This window comes from Astatotilapia calliptera, chromosome 22, assembly GCF_964374335.1.
Source record: "Astatotilapia calliptera chromosome 22, fAstCal68.1, whole genome shotgun sequence".
Lineage (NCBI taxonomy): Eukaryota > Metazoa > Chordata > Actinopteri > Cichliformes > Cichlidae > Astatotilapia > Astatotilapia calliptera.
Genome location: NC_137442.1, coordinates 29,238,754 through 29,256,046, shown reverse-complemented (window position 1 = coordinate 29,256,046; position 17,293 = coordinate 29,238,754). Strand labels below are relative to the sequence as shown.

The 17,293-nt window shown below is 43.9% G+C and overlaps 1 long non-coding RNA gene across 1 annotated transcript; it reads right to left on the bottom strand.

Annotated features, from left to right (window-relative positions):
- Window positions 1–6,829: 6,829 nt before the first annotated feature.
- On the bottom strand, window positions 6,830–17,247 carry LOC113009056 (uncharacterized). The gene is made up of 2 exons (XR_013904655.1): window positions 7,425–17,247; window positions 6,830–7,347 (listed from the first exon to the last, which is right to left on the bottom strand). It is a non-coding gene; the product is annotated as an uncharacterized LOC113009056 (long non-coding RNA).
- Between the last annotated feature and the right edge of the window lie 46 nt (window positions 17,248–17,293).

Below are 17,293 nucleotides of genomic sequence, written 5' to 3'. Positions count from 1 at the left end.
AGCGTCATGCACATTCCATGTAACCTTAGTGTTCCCATAGTTGTGTGTGTACAGCTAATGTTGCACGCTATGGGTGACTCTTGAATGGGTGAGGAAAATGGAACTCCATCACCCGTTTGTAAATAGAAGAAAAATGTGGCTGGATTCATTAGTTTAACATTTTGTAACTAAAAACATTCTTAACCAAATGTTTTTTCATCTGTTTTCATGCAGCACTTCCTCATTTCCACTTGTATGTTTGGCCTTTTGATAAACCTCCTCCCTCTAGTGTTACCTACACTGCCTCATGTGTGGTTGTGTCTTTAGACTGACACCGACAGACATTAGCTGATGGATGAATGACATGCAACTTAAAAATACACTTTTTTGGCATTGCTGGGTCCCTTTCTGGCCATTGCATGAACACTACTTCAAAGATGTAATTGTGAAGCATTGATTACCTGATCACACTCTTCCTCCTCCTGCCACCCCTTTTTTCCACATTAGACATGTGATCCTCAGGTGTCACAGGTGTTCGTAGGCTGTATCCCAATTCAGGGTCTGCAGCCTTGAAGGACGCGGCCTTCGTGGTCTACGTGGGACTAGTCCTTGAAGACCGAGAAGTGTGAGGCTTGTATAGGCTTGTGAAATGGGACGGTCTAGCCTCCGCCCGCCCTGGTTGCCTAGTGTCACGGGGTGGAAAGGGACAAGTCATCTAAGTTTTTCTACTATGCATGTTTTGCTGCGTTTTACCTTTTTAATATTTTAATATTGTACACTGGTTTATTTTTATGAGTTTTACTGCATGTTTTAATGGTATTTATTTGGTGACTTGTCCTGGAAAGACTCCGCCCCTACCTGATAATAAACTGATCACACCTGCGAGAGATCCCAGGGAGGCCAATAAGAGGGCCTGACAGACCACAGGAAGAGTTTTTTAGTCGACCGAGAGGCTTGAGAGACGGCCAGGAGTAAGTGGTGCCAGGCGGCGACGCCTGCGAGCCGAAGGGGCTGGTGGAGCTGGGCGTTAGAGGAGATGACCAGCGACTGGGGACGCGCCACCACCAGCGACTAGGGACGTGCAGCGGGCAGTCAGACGGCAATAACGACAAGAGCCAGCTTGTGCACTGCGGGAGAGCAGAAGCAGTGAGACAGCTGGTGCCGATTGCAGTTTTAAAGAAGCGGCGGGCGGAGTTGAGAGCTCTGCCCACCCGAGGTAAGTCTTTGACTTATCCCTTTTTATAAAGTAAAACTGTCGAAAGGAATAGTGACTGCCGCTCCCTCCCTTTCTTCAGTGCACCGGGACGTGGAATGCGGGGAGGAAGGCGAGGACTCCGCTGGGTTTCCCTCTTTTACTACTACGCTGGATTTCTTAGTTTTTTGTGACTTTTATGCCGTGGTGGATCCCACTGGACTTTTAATGTTGTGTTTTATTGATTTTTATTGTGTTATTCCTTGGCCAAGGTTGTTTTAATTCATTTTACATTTTTAACTATTTAAATATAATAAATTATATTTTTAATCTTACAGTTTAAATTGTGTGCTTTCCCTTGGCGGCTCCACTGCTCTGCCCGTTTTGAGGAAGGTTTCCTTCCTTTTAAAAATACAAAACATCTTGGAAATAAAATCAGCCTTTCCGCTCCGTTACACTAGCAACCATGACATCGACTGCTGGAAACGTTTCATACAGCATTGACAGAAATAAAAGAGAAAATCTTTTGCTCATTTTTTTTTTTATTTTTACATCAGCTTTATTTGATTTGATAAGTATCTGTGGCTGAGACCACGGGACTGTAAAAACATTGTTGGGCTTCATTTCTGTGCTAAACAGTCATTTTAAGATTAGTTAGTAAATAATAATTAGCTTATGTTGTTCATGAGACTAAAGTCATCTCACTTTGGTAATGTAATATTACCAATATTAAATATTAAAGTTATTATTATATTAATCATTATTAGTTATTACAGGAGTGAACTTGAACCCTGTATCAAATACTGAGCTTCAGTAAAAATTCAAGTTCCAGTTATTTATATTATCACCTTAAATCTTCACTCAAAGACAAACATCTTTTAAAGTGTATATATAGATGTATTATATATAAGAGACAAATATTGTTTTTTTATTATGTTTGTATTACTATGTTTGGGCTGAAGAAGGAGTCCTATCGGGCTTGGTTAGCCTGTGGGACTCCGGAGGCAGCCGACAGGTATCGACAGGCCAAGCGGAATGCGGCTCGGGCAGTGGCTGAAGCAAAAACTCGGGTGTGGGAGGAGTTCGGAGAGGCCATGGAAAAAGACTTTTGGAATGCCTCGAAGAGATTCTGGCAAACCGTCAGGCGTCTCAGGGGGGGAAAGCAGTGCTCTACCTGCACTGTGTATAGTGCTGGCGGAGCGCTGCTGACATCGACTGAGAAAATTGTCAGGCGGTGGAAGGAATACTTCGAGGACCTCCTTAATCCCACTGACACGTCTTCCGAGGAGGAAGCAGAGTCTGGGGATGAGGGGAATGACCCGCCAATTTCCGGGGGCGAGGTCACTGAGGCAGTTAAACAACTCCTTGGTGGCAGAGCCCCTGGTGTTGATGAGGTCCGCCCCGAGTTCCTGAAGGCTCTGGACGTTGTAGGGCTGTCCTGGTTGACACGCCTCTGCAATGTTGCGTGGAGATCAGGGGCAGTACCTGTGGACTGGCAGACCGGGGTGGTGGTCCCCATCTTTAAGAAGGGGGACCAGAGGGTGTGTTCCAACTACAGGGGGATCACACTCCTCAGCCTCCCTGGGAAAGTCTATGCCAGGGTGCTGGAAAGGAGAGTTCGTCCGCTAGTCGAACCTCGGATACAGGAGGAACAATGCGGTTTTCGTCCTGGTCGCGGAACACTGGACCAGCTCTTTATCCTCTCGAGGATACTTGAGGGTGCATGGGAGTTTGCCCAACCAGTCTACATGTGTTTTGTGGACTTGGAGAAGGCATTCGACCGTGTCCCTCGGGGTGTCCTGTGGGAGGTGTTGCGGGAGTATGGGGTGTCTGGCCCATTGCTACGGGCCATTCGATCCCTATACAACCGTTGCAAGAGCTTGGTTTGCATTGCCGGCAATAAGTCGGACTCGTTCCCGGTGGGTGATGGGCTCCGCCAGGGCTGCCCTTTGTCTCCGGTTCTGTTCATAATTTTTATGGACAGGATTTCTAGGCGCAGCCAAGTGGCGGAGGGCTTTCGCTTTGGTGGCCTCAGAATCTCATCTCTGATATTTGCGGATGATGTGGTTCTGTTGGCTTCATCAGGTGAGGGCCTCCAGCTCGCACTGGAACGGTTCGCAGCCGAGTGTGAAGCAGCGGGAATGAGGATCAGCACCACTGAGGCCATGGTTCTCAGCCGGAAAAGGGTGGAGTGCCCACTCGGGGTTTTGTTCGCGAGTGATGGGAGAAGGGAGCCGGAGATCGACAGACGGATTGGGGCTGCAGCTGCAGTAATACGGACGCTGCACCGGTCCGTCGTGGTGAACAGGGAGCTGAGTGTAAAAGCGAAGCGGTCGATCTACGTCCCTACCCTCACCTATGGCCACGAGCTGTGGGTAGTGACCGAAAGAACGAGATCGCGGATACAAGCGGCAGAAATGAGCTTCCTCCGAAGGGTGGCTGGCCTCTCCCTTAGAGATAGGGTGAGAAGTTCGGCCATCCGGGAGGGGCTCAGAGTAGAGCAGCTGCTGCTCCACATCGAAAGGAGCCAGCTGAGGTGGTTCGGGCATCTGACAAGGATGCCCCCTGGGCGCCTCCTGGGTGAGGTGTTCCAGGCATGTCCCACCGGGAGGAGGCCCCGGGGCAGACCCAGGACACGCTGGAGAGATTATATCTCTCGGCTGGCCTGGGAACGCCTTTGTATTCCCCCAGATAAGCTGGAGGAGGTGGCTGGGGAGAGGGAGGTCTGGGCCTCTTTGCTTAGGCTGCTGCCCCCGCGACCCGGCCTCGGATAAAGCGGATGAGGATGGATGGAGAAAGAAAACAAAACAAAACCCTAGGAGTTGGTCACTAAACTGAAAAATAAGTCAAAAGGTTAAATCAACAAACAAACAAAAAAGAGCAAGCAGTCATCACACACACAGCTCACTAGCTGCAAACCAGCAAGGCTCTTTGCCCTTAGGTATTCCATGTTAATTGCTGAGTAGAGTCAGGTGAACAAAAAGTGTGATAATTGAGGCAGGAAAGATGCTGGGACACACCCTCACAAGGTCAAATTCACAGGAGGCCCTGCTACAGCCATAAACAAATGAAATGAATTTTTTTTGCAGTACTCAAAGTGGCTGTCGAGTGCTCTCCCAGTGTTATGTTTGAATGTGTTTTGTTGATTTGTTTTTGTTATTCTGACCACCTGTTATCCACATGAAGGATAAACCAAACTAGACCGGACCAGTTCTTACGCTGGCTCAGGGGGTTGGGAAGCGCATCTGTAACCGGAAGGTTGCTAGTTCAAGCCCTGGACTCTCTGTCCTGGTCGTTGTGTCCTTGGTCAAGACAGTTTACCCTACCGCCTACTCAGTGGCAGTCCTAGCCTGTTTGGCGCCCTGGGCGAACACTCCCTCTGGAGTAGTGACGTATACTGAACACACTATATTAAATAATGTAAACAACTAATAGGCTATTGTTTTTGTATCATTTATTGCATTTATGGAGGGAGTGGTGTATGCTGGCCAATGGCACAGCTAGCGACTGGGTGACTTTATTCACCCGCTTCGGCTGTTATCAATCCATCAGGCGTTATTAGCAGAAATCAATCCCATAGATATGGGCCATCTCCTGCTAGATTGTTCAGAAGGTTGTTATCATCCATCCAGATGGAGGATCACTAACAGGAGCATGGGAATACTCCAGAATCCACTCTTGCTGGAATCCGCTGGATACAGCAGTGTTTACAGGTAAGGCCATTTAAACGGACAGCATTTATAGAATGACTATTAAAAGTCAATAATGTTAATGTGGATATGTTAGTAATACACCGAGTGCTAATATAACAGCTTTAAGATGCATTTGTAGATATTATTACGTATTTTACCGTCCTTATGGTGCTAGCTTAAAGTTACGATGTAAAAGTTAGCTTATATTGTAGTAAAGCTGTTACTGTTTAAACGAAGTTAGCACAGAAATATTAGCTTCTGTCATGACTGATGAAGTTACTGGTTAATAAAGTTTCCAGTAAAGTGTTTAATCGCAGCCACAGACTGACAGCAAATATCTCGATTAGCTTCAACGCATCTCTAATAAATATATGCAAGTTTCAGTGCTTCGTTTAAACTGTATGATACTTATACTGACCCAGGGTCAGTGTAAAATACAATCCTAGCTGTGTGAACAAAGTCTGGCTCCTTTAATCCTGCATGACAAACCTCAGGATGCATGTTATTATTACTCTTTCCTGCTGGCACACCTGTCACACCTGAGAGTCAGCTAGAAGCTTTCTCATCACATAAAAAGAAAAAAGAAAACAAAAATATTCAGGAATTAGAAAAAAACATCAAATCACTAGAAGAAGCCTACACGTCCCACCAAGATCAGGAAACATTGAAGAAAATACGCAAAACAAAACTAGAATTAAATGAGATAATTGATTAAAAAAAACAAAATTCTTAGTACAAAGACTACGCCTACAAAATTATGAACATGGTAATAAATCCGGTCAATTTCTAGCAAACCAGCTAAAAATAAATAAAGAAAAAACAACTATATGTGCTGTTCAAGATTCATCTGGGAACAAAATATATGATCCGATACAAATAAACAACATTTTCAGGGATTTCTATAAAATGTTGTATTCACCACAAATAAACCCATCTAAAAAAGAAATTGATCAGTTTTTGGACAACATAACTCTTCCAAAATTATTGGACACTCAAGCAATGGCACTGGATTCACCACTGACACCAGGTGAACTCCAGGAAGCCCTGATAAGTATGCCCAATAATAAGGCTCCAGGTCCAGATGGCTTTCCTGCAGAATTCTACAAAGAATTCTGGTCGATTCTAGCACCAGTTTTCTACAGAACGTTGTTGGAAATTAAAGAAAATGGCAGACTTCCATCAAATATGAATTCTGCAAACATTAATCTCCCGCTAAAACCAGGCAAAGACCCTGTATATCCCTCAAGCTATCGTCCAATATCCCTTATAAATGTAGACCTTAAAATAATCTGCAAAGCTCTCTCAAAGAGACTGGAGAAAATAACCCCCCTCTTAATTCATCCTGACCAAACTGGTTTCATAAAAGGTAGGCACTCATCAACAAATACACGTAGACTACTTAATTTGATAGACTACTCATACAGTAAAAACCTTGAAACTACAATATTTTCTTTAGATGCAGAAAAACCATTTGACAGATTTAACTGGAAATTTCTATTTGCAACTTTACACAAATTTGGTTTTGGATCCTCTTTCATTAACTGGTTAAAAATATTATTTTGCAAGAATATCAGATTACTCAATTAACTGGTCAAAATCTACAGTCCTTCCGATTAATTGCTCCTTCCATAATTCCTCTTCTGCACCACTGCAATCGGGAAATATAAAATATTTAGGTATTAATGTTTCTCCCAAGCTTGCAGATCTAACTAAATTAAACCATGTCCCACTTTTAAAGAAGGTAGAAGGCGATCTGGCTAGATGGAAATGTCTACCCATATCACTCATGGGAAGGGTTGCCGCTATAAAAATGATGGTCTTACCAAAAATAAATTATTTATTCTCAATGATCCCAACTAAACCGCCACAAGATTGGTTCAGATCTCCAGATTCATGTATGTCCAAATTCCTTTGTGTGACCCGTGGTAGGTACCTATTTAAAATAGGACAGAGCCGTAGGCGCACAGTCAGTTTAAAAGAGTTTAATTTTTAATACAAAATAAAAGAAACAGTGTAACAGCAGCACCTAAAAACAATTAAAAACGTTACCTTATTAAAAACGATAAAACTGTACGATTGCCCGTGAGACAGGACAAGCGCTGCGGGGAACAGTTTAAAAACAAATCGACATAGCACACAGGTTAAAAATGGACGGCAACTCACACATGACCCCAAATGGGTAAAACACTATAGAAAAAAAGGCAAATCTTCAGCGCCGTCTTCACTCGGGCCCCCCGCTGTGCATGCAAAAGCGGGGAGGCAAAAAAAGGATTTGTTTTCCCTGTAGCGCCTTCACCGCCTGCGAATCAATATCTGTGGTGCCTACTGATACAGAAAAAAGTAAAACAAAAAAACAAAACCATCGACAGCCGCAGCAGTCAGTCCGTCGACTTACACCAGTTTAAAACAAATTAAAACACACTGATGTGTCGGGTCCTTTGCCCGCAGCCAGAAATCCACCTGGCAAAGCAGCAGCTCGGTACTCTGTGAATAAAAGGCAGGAGATCACTAGCTGGACAATAAAACACAGGAATATTCCTCCACTGAATTGGTTTTGTTACCTGTCCACAAGTTCGTGTCACACCCTAATAAATGTGGGTCAGTGGCGATGAAGTCCACTATACCGTTCTCACGGGAGCAATGTTTCCCACCTACAAGGGTGCAAATAACTGTAAACCTCTGCCAACAGCCAGAGCTCAAGTGGTACATTTTTGTGTAACCTACAGTTCTAACAGAAGTTTAGGGGAGGACGCGTATCAGACTTTCATAGTTAAGAAACACCAACTTGCCCAACTCGGACCAAGCACTCGCAGCTTCAGGTTTGCAAAGGAATACCCAATTGCCCACACCTGCGCTTATGAAAGGAGCGAAGACCAGCTCCGCCCACCAGGGGCGGTCCCAAGTCTCCAGGTCTCACCTGTCACATTTGGAAAAATAAACCCCCACGTATAAGCTTAAAAACACTACAAAAGACCAAGGATAAAGGAGGACTAGAACTGCCTTACTTTCAGCACTACTTCTTAGCCAACAGGCTTCAGTTTATCTCAGGATGGCTAAAACATACCCTCTTAGATGAACCTTGGCTAGATGTAGAACAAGCACTTTGCAATAATCTAGAGATTTCAGATCTACCATTTATCAGCTCAAACATCCAACGACATGAATGCTTCAAAAGCGTCAGCATCAGCTCTTCTCTGACAGCATGGTGGGAGTTTCTAAAATTGACAGTCTTCATTAATCCCATGCAAACGTAAACCTATCTGGAACAACCTTGACATATTACAAAACAATAATATGATAAACTTTTCAGATTGGAGTGGTAAAGGAATCAAATATTTAGAACATATATTAGAAGGAACAGAATTTGTTTTATTGGACAGACTAGTTACACAATATGGGTTCAATTTCTTACTCTTAAAACCCCCAAATTACTATCCAAAATATACAGAATGCTTTCTAAAACAGATGAATCAATATCACTTCCTATTGCAAAATGGGAAGCGGATTTATCAGTTAACTTAAACCAAAACTTCTGGTCTCAGATTTGCTTAAAAACCTTTCATCTAATTAGATATCCCAGTCTTCAATTAATTCAATACAAAATATTACATAGAGTGCACTATACAGGTCATCGGATGTTCAAGATGGGCTTTACATCTACCAACAACTGCTCACACTGTCAAACCAATTCACCGGACAATTATATCCACGCTCTTTGGTTCTGTCCACCAGTTCAGAAGTTTTGGCGTGAGATATGTGAAGACTTATCAAAGTGTCTGAAATGTAACATTCCAACTTCCCCTTTAGTGTGTTTGTTGGGCAGCTTAGATAATGTCACTACAGATAAGAATATAGCCCATATGGTTTTCACTGCCCTATGAATAGCCAAGAAAACAGTCCTCATGAACTGGAAAAATAAAAATAATCTTAATTCTAACCAATATAGAAATTATCTATTATATTACATTAGTGTTAATACAACCTCTGCTACCACATCAGATCAATTGCTCTGGGTTCCTTTGATTAGCTCCATCGCCTAGTGGGGGTGGGGGGTCATAGTTTGGTCCCACCTTCACTGTTGTGATTGGTGTGGGGGTAGGGACAGGCTTAGGGCGTCTGGGGGTTTCCCGGAGGCATCTTCCTTGGGGGGCTCAACCCGGGGTAGCGGTCATGGCCTATTAAGGGCTCTGTTGGCTCTTAGGTGACGGTTTCCTCGTGGCTGCGTGCAGCGGGGCTAGGGGAGGGTCTGTGCTGACGGACGTGGGTTACTGACCTGGTAGCCTGGCTGCCCCTGGGTGGGTCCGGGACGGGCGTGAGGTTCTGGGGGCGCTCCGTCTCTGGGCTGGGGCCCTAGCTGGGCCTCGGGGGCTTGGGTCCTGGTTGGTATGTTGCTGGGGTTGTGGGCGGGTGGGTGTATGGGTGTATTGGGGCCCGGCCCAGGCGCAGGGTGCCGCCAGTGCATCGAGCCACCTGGGGGGCTCTTCAACTGGTGGGGGAGGTTGTTACATCTTGCAGGAGCTCTCCTCTCTTCAGGAACTCACTCTGCAGGAGGGGAGATACAGGAGAGGTGGAGGAAGATCTCAGCCTGGGCGTCTATTGTCTTGTGTAGTCTGGAAGATGAGTGGATGACGGGGTGGGTGCAGTTTTCTCTGTGGTGGGGTCAGGTGGGCTCTGTGGGGATGGGCGGTGCTGCTGTTCTGGATCCCGGTCCGGACGGGCCTGGGCCCCCTTTCCCTGGCGGGTTGCGGAGTACGGGGATGCCTACTGGGGTCAGCGGGGGAGCTGGCCCCAGGGAGGGGTCACTTGCCCCTCCCTTCCTTCCCTCCCCATCTCCAGCTGCCTCCCTCTTCCCGCTCTACCACAATCACCCACACATCAGGGCCTTGGGGTAAAGGTGTGTCACCAGGGTGCAGGGGAGGCATCCCCCCCTCTGTCCCCTTCTGGCTGCCTGTGCCTCAATTTTATCTCACAACTTAGACATTCACATTACTCACACTCTCATAACACATACATATAGGATCTTGGGGGTGGGCACGCTACACGGACTCCAAAAGACCCTCAGGGTGTACACCGCACCCCTGGCCTCGTTGCCCACCTCTCAATTTTTAATACACGTAGACACTGAAGGCTATCAGGAGGGGCTATGCGCTTACCTGCTGCTCTCTGGCAGGTAGCTCCATGCTCTCCTGGGTTTTAAATGCACCTTAGAACACACATTCATCAACACTACATATGAGCAGGCGGAGGGAGGTTTGGAGTCTTCACACAACCGTTCTCTGCGACCTGCTGGAGCGGGGGGCCAGGAGGAGGAGTTGGCCGTCTGACTGGGGTCTGGAGTGTGGGGCCACAGGGAAAAGGGTAACACCACCTGGGTCTGGGTGTAGTTTCCCCCTCCAGGGGCAAGGGTACCTAAACCCGGTTCTTAAAGTACGCTTGGGGAGTGTGATTGTGTGTACAGTGTCTCTCTATGTCTGTCTCCACGTTGGTTGAGTGTTTTTGCATATGAGAGCATGAGGGTGGGAATGGATGTTTGTATCTGTGTGCCTGTATGCCTGTGTCTATATGTCAGGTTGGGTACCAGACGCCACCTCTCTGGGGACATCTCAGGCCCTCTAAGGTATGGAGGCCTATCTCCCCCCACCACTTCCCCTGCCAGTGGCAGACGCCCTCAGACATCGATGCATTGGTGGTTCTTTGTGTCCGTGGATGGGCGCCAAGGTACACACCAGCTCAATCCTCGGTGGCTGCTTATCGGGGCCTGGAGCCTGGGGCTCGCTCGGGCCACTTCGAGGGTGGGGTGCCCTCGGCCTCTTGGCCTGGTCACACTGGCACAGCTGGCTGCCGACGGAGCTCACGGGCACATCACTGCAACCCCCCCCCTGGCTTCTGCTCCGCGGCTGCTGAGTGACCCCTCATCTGGGACTCTCCTCAGCTCCTTCTGGGATAGTGGCGCAGCTGCCCCTCTGTTGGTCTTCCTTGGTCTCTTGTGTTCTGGGGGCCTCTGGATGTCTGGAGTCTTGATCTCCTCCATACCTGCTTCATGCCCTGGAGGATGGAGCTGTGGCTCCCCACACCCTCTAGCAGATCATTACATGAAGGAACCTGGTAAAAACAAGCACGTCCATGCTCACAGGTGCTCACACACACAAACTACACCCTTTTTGGCTCTTACCTCAAAGCACACTGTGCGCTGTTGATATTACGTGCTGCACAATAATGTTTAATATTTAGTATTTACTGTTATATTCCCATATATCATCGTGATGTTGTTTATTGTATTAATCTCATTTTCTTCTGCTTGTTTTCTTTTCTCTTTCTCAACAGGTGATCCAGGTGATTGATATATGCATTTTTTTTCTTCTTTTTCTTTCCTGCCCGTTCTGTTGGTTTTTGTCTTTTGCCCTTCTCCCCCGTCCCTCTTCTCAGCTGTTTCTCTTTCCCTCTTTCTTTCTCCCGCCGCAAAGGTTTAAAGAAACGCGTAAAATACGTTAGAAGTAGCCGCAATTACTTTGTAATAAATTAAAATAGGTTAGGATTCGCCGTAAGGATCGGAATTAGACTTAGGTTTTAGAGGTAGCCGTAATTACTTCGTAACAAATTGTAAAAGTGCGCAAATGTCTATGTGTGTATGTGTCTGGAAGTAAGTTGATTTTACAGCACAATACACTGCTGAACTACTTCTGTTTTTTGTTTTCTTTGCTGAGGCTCACGTACTGGTGACAAAGGAGAATGGTTGAGTTTCATCTCATAAAACGCTTCACTTTTAGAGTGAAGTCGAAGGCCGTATCAGTAAACCACTCTGAAGTCAAGCGTGCCAGTGACGGGCCAGCAAAATGTTTGAAAATGGAGAATTAACAAGCAAAATTAACATCTGATGAGGAATGGTTAGAAAAACAACAAGCCGGAGCGGGAATAATCCAAAAGAAAGGGAGAGGAATGCATAGTGCACACCAAACAGTAATTTTAGCACTGCATGCTGGGAGTGTGGAAAAAAGGGACACCTTGCACGTGACTGTAAGACACAGAGACACACACCAAACAGTGACTTTAGCACTACATGCTGGAAGTGTGGAAAAGGACATTTTGCACGTGACTGTAAGACACAGAGAACACCCGACACAGAATGCTGCAACCACTGTGGCTGCCACCACCCAGACAGATGGGAGAGACAGAAAGAAAAAAAGAAGTAAAAGCATTAAAAAACAATGGAAGAGTATAGACTTTTCCAAGCATGGGAAATCAAAACTGAAGGGAGAACTGAAAAATTAGAGATCAAAGTAGAAACCGGATTGTATTATCAGCCGACTGAAGTTTAAAAAGGGTTGGAAACAGACCCGACTGAATACATATAAATACAAAAGGAGAAAAAGTAAAATAATAAATAAACAAAAGGCTAAATTATATGGAGCGCCAGGACTGCCATAATGAATTAATTAAATACACCATTAAATAATTAATTAAATGTGGCAATAATTAATTAAAATTGGAATTAATTAATTAAATAAATATTTATGACACATGTAATTAATTATTGACACATTTAATTAATTAATTATTGACACATTTAATTAATTATTTATGTTTTTCACATTTTACTTAATTATTGACACGTTTAATCAATTATTTAATGATATATTTATTTATTTCATTTTGGCAGTCCTGGCACCTGGCTCTCATCTTGAAATAATTTTATCTGTCAGCCTCACCCATCAAACTCAGGGGGCGGGGTTAACGCTGCCCATGCATCTTCTCTAACATTTGATTGCTTGCCGTGCAAAGTAAGTCAAAACAGGTCGATCCTAGATAATCGATTGCTTGTGTAGACTTGGGGCAGCCAGGTATCCCAGAATGCAGATCAAATCACAGGCAGCAATAGTGGTGGTGTAGTTTTAAAATACCCCGTTTTTCTGTCACCAGCTACACTTTTAACAGTGTTTTAGCCGCGAATGTCGCGCCGTATGTCTGGTCAGGTTGTCAACATAGAACATGCTTGCAAAAGTGCTCAGATGTTTTCAGAGATTTCACTAGCTCTGCTAACAGTCAGCATGCAGAGTGCACCGAGGGGGTTACGTTAACCGGTTTGTTTACATATTCCACTCTCCGTGTTCCACATGTTGCATTCGCAGATTCTCATTTTCACCGAACGATCGTCTCTTTCCGCCTGGTCTTGTGTCTCTGTGCTTCTGTAACATAAAGAACGAGCTGACATTTTTCTCACGAAACCAGCGATCAGCTCAACAGACCCTCAGTTTACCTGCATGCATCCTCCTCCTCATCTGTCAGCTGTTTAACACCTGCTGCTAATTCAAGAAACACGCCTACGTTACCTGGTGATAGTCACAGTTTAACTGGGCAGCCAGTGCTCGATATAAAGCAATGTCAGCGCATTTTTCTGCACAAGATAACTAAATATAGTGTTTTCCCCGAGCGCAGATCTGCTGGAGCTTGTTTCCTTACAGAGCACTTTATAGGCGAACCAGCTTCATCAGCGGCTGATGTCCAATCACCGGCACACAGCTTTGAAACCTCGCCTTAGTTTTAGCTCTACTTTCTTTTATGAAAAGAAAGTAGAAAATGCTGTCGCCCAATTCTTTGTGCCGGACCATGCGACCATTGATTAAAACAATAGACAAAGTTGTGCAGATCTATAAATGTTAACTATAACTGTGTTTTCCATTCCATGCCATAACTTCCTGATATAGTTATAGCTCTTAACAGTTTTCTAAACTCACAGCTGAATTTTGAGCATTACACCGCTGGAACAAAACTATTTATTACTGAGTTGCTGCCTTGCATAAAAACACAGAATGCTAGATAAGCTCAAGATTATGATCTCTATTAACTTATAAAAGTGTGATTAACTTTCTTTATAATCAGTGTTCATTAGTAAAGTCCTTTAATGTATTGCAGTCTTAGGATTAATTTTTACTTAGGAGTTATACAGCAGCTAAATATAATAAATACAATTCATGAAATGTTATATGCTATTGGACAGACTTACTTAAGTCAAACTCTAATGAATACATAGTCTATTCACAACTGACAGTCACAAATTGACACGGTGCCTCTCACTAAACCCAGTAGCTTTTAAATGTCTAAAGAAGGCTTTTGGCTCCTGCAGACTTCAGTAAATCTGACCCTTAATGGTCCTTATTGTTTATAATTGCAACCTTTGTATTGAATGTATATGTTTCATAGGCTTTTCTTCGTTAAATGTCCTGCATAAAACAACAGAGCATGGTGTGAAAAGTTAGATGGGTGTTTTGCAGTCCATCTTCTACTCAATGAAAATGTCACTGAGGTCAAGAAAAATAGGTTAGGAATAGGAGATAAGAAGAACTTTTGGCGCTCACCCAACTTCCCACCACTGGCCAATAGGAAGCCAAAAACTTCTCTTATCTTTTTTGAAGTAAATGCACAATAAAATACTTTAAATCAGCACCACGGTGGCTAAAGGAAGCCACTATCTATTTTTGGTCGCATGGCTTTGTTTACGACCTTCCAAGCACATAACTGTCAAGAGTGAGCGACTGGGAAAAACCATAACAATACCCGACAACGCCCAAAGTAAAAGTTTAGGTGCAGGTGGCTTGTGAAACGGCTTGCACATTTGTAGCAACGGTGGTTCGGCTAAAGCAGGTTAATAGTAAAACCAACTGTATATGAGATTTGCCAGTTCAATGAGTAAAATCAGCTGACTTTGTGGCCTGCCTGAATTAATGGTAGCTTAAAGTTATTACTGGATTTCTTTGATATCAATATGCCTGTCTGTTAAGGTAAAACTAAAATACTCACCAAATCCTTGTTAGCTTTCTTTTTTGAGTTGGGAATACAATAACGTTAATTCAAAGCACAGCATTATTTGCTGAATGGTAGTGATGGCCCGCTTGTATGGGGTTACAACGATGCAACCTTAAAAGTAAACTGAAACAAATATTGAAACTAAAAAATAAAGTCCCACCGATCGTCGCACAAGCTGCTCCATCTGGCGATCAGGCAGCTGGTCCTTCTCTCTCATGCCTGGCTTCTATGTGCTCCTTCCTGGAGTCTGGGCCTCACGCCGTATGGGTGCTGAGCCAAATTTTTTAACAAGTCCTTTCAGCAGGTGACTGCTATTACTCATTGTCTAACCAGTCCGTGTAGAAAACATCTTGGGTGGGATTTGCTTGTCATGCCAGTAATGTTGGAAACTTTATTCCACCTTTCACTACCCCAAGCTCTCTTGCAAAGTCCAAACAGTCGGTTTTGTGCCGTCTAGGATTGTCCAGTGTCATGACAGACAACCAATTGGATCCTCTGCCTCAGTACTGGTGTAATTGGGGTCTTCCACTTGACTTTTTTGTTCCATAACCCCCGGGATCATTTAAAAAATTCCAAATGACTCGAATTTCCCAGAGGAATCCACCCGTGGGATTAATAAAGTTTTATCTTATCTTATCTTATGGTGTCCTGTATAAGGGCATGATCCATGGGGACGCTGCAGGGACACGCTGGAGCTGCATCAGCAATTGTGCCTCACCTGCTTAAGAAGAATTAACTGGGTTCTGAATTGTCGTTGTTGTTGTTATGTCCAGGACACCGCCGGAAATCTGTGTCCATTGGTGTTAGTAAAGATGACAACCGAGAATAAAGGAAAATGCTGAAAAGTGTTGAAACGTGGTCGAGTCCATCATGCATAGTCGACAGTGGTGCCAAAACTCAGGATTGGGGCATGGCGGAAACACGAGTGAGCCAGCCAGAGGAGGCGCTGGCCCAAATAGTAGCCAAGCTTGCGACCATTTGCTACCATAGTTTAAGCATTGCTTTCAATAAATTGCATTCTCAAAAAAGTGTTTTGTCCCTCTCCCATTTCTTCTTGTTGCATGTTGAAGCTCTACTTGGAACCTTGTTAAGATCCAACCATGCAAAATATGATTTATTTATTTATTTATTTTTACCATTTTTCATGTAGTCTTACACTTTTGATCTGGACTGTATCAAAGTACTTCAGCTTCCTACCATCGCCACACCATGTTTTCTGCAGATATTTATACATGCAAAGGTTGGACATAGCCACCACGATATAATCCATTCATTATTATAAATCTGATTGTGAAGTGTTGTAGAACATCTCCAAACCTTCTGTTTGGATGGAAGCATCCAGTATGAGTGTAGAATATATTCAATAACTTTTTTTGCAACAAACATATATACTAGAGATGGCACGATACCACTTTTTTATGTCCGATACCGATACCGATATCATAAATTTGGATATCTGCCGATACCGATATGAATCCGATATAGTGTTTTTTAATCAACAAAACTGTTTTTTAAAATATCTTGCTGCATTTTGCAAGTCTGCAAGTTCATACTCAAGTTTAAAACAACAACTACACTAAAGCTATTCTGTTATACCTGTATACAAAAAAAATATTTCATAGTTCAGCAATACTGATCAATCTAATAAACTTAGACCTACACCATCCTCCCTATTCTGGTATTTTAAAGAGTACTTAGCGTAAATATTAAGCAACCTAACTAATAGGGTTCCAACTCCCAGCAACAACAAAAATAAATAAATAAAAAATAGGGAACCACCCCTCACGCTCCACCTCATGATGCTTAATCGACGTAATCAACCTTAATTTGATGCAGTGTGAAAAAAAATGCACAGAAATCAATTATTTTTCAAGAAATATTAAATAGATTCAACATCTTTCTTCAACAAAATTGCAGACTGCACAGATGGTACCTTCCCAAAGGAAAATGTACTATAGCTTACTAGGGTAAATATATTAGACTTAATAGTCACTATATACAGTAATTGACTTCTATTCATTTTACATCAAATTAAAACTTTGGGTGTCAGATAATTATTTATTAAAAGCTAGACATTTTAAATGAGAATAAGAAAGAAAAGTATGTCTTTGTGCCCCCTTTTCCCAGTTAATGCCCTATCGGCCCCCCTGGCTAAACTTTGCTAGATCCGCCCCTGCACAGTTACCAGCCGTCAGCTACGTAGAAAAAGATCCTGGTGTAGAAAGTAATATTAAATAAATTGTAACAACAGCTTATCAAGCTTAAACGTGCTGCTGTTGTTCAGCCGCTGGTTTCCTCTTTCTGGCGCAAAGTGGACCAAAAACAAACAAGAGAGACTCACGACAGAAAAGCCGATCAGCTGATCATTAAGCAGTTTCATGATTGAAGTAGCAGCCGGAGAGCGAGAGGCAGTCGCTTGTTAAGCTTAACGTGGGAATGCTTTACAAACATTCAGAGATGGACTTACACACTTGCTTTACTTCTCTCTGGGATAACTCTGTCGGAGATGAAATGCCAGGTTGCTAGCGAAGCTCCAAATGCTATCCAGACCACCGACAGGTCCCGCATGCCACAGCTGCTCTATCACGTGACACATACTGCTCCGACGTTCTGAGGCGAGTTACGGCGT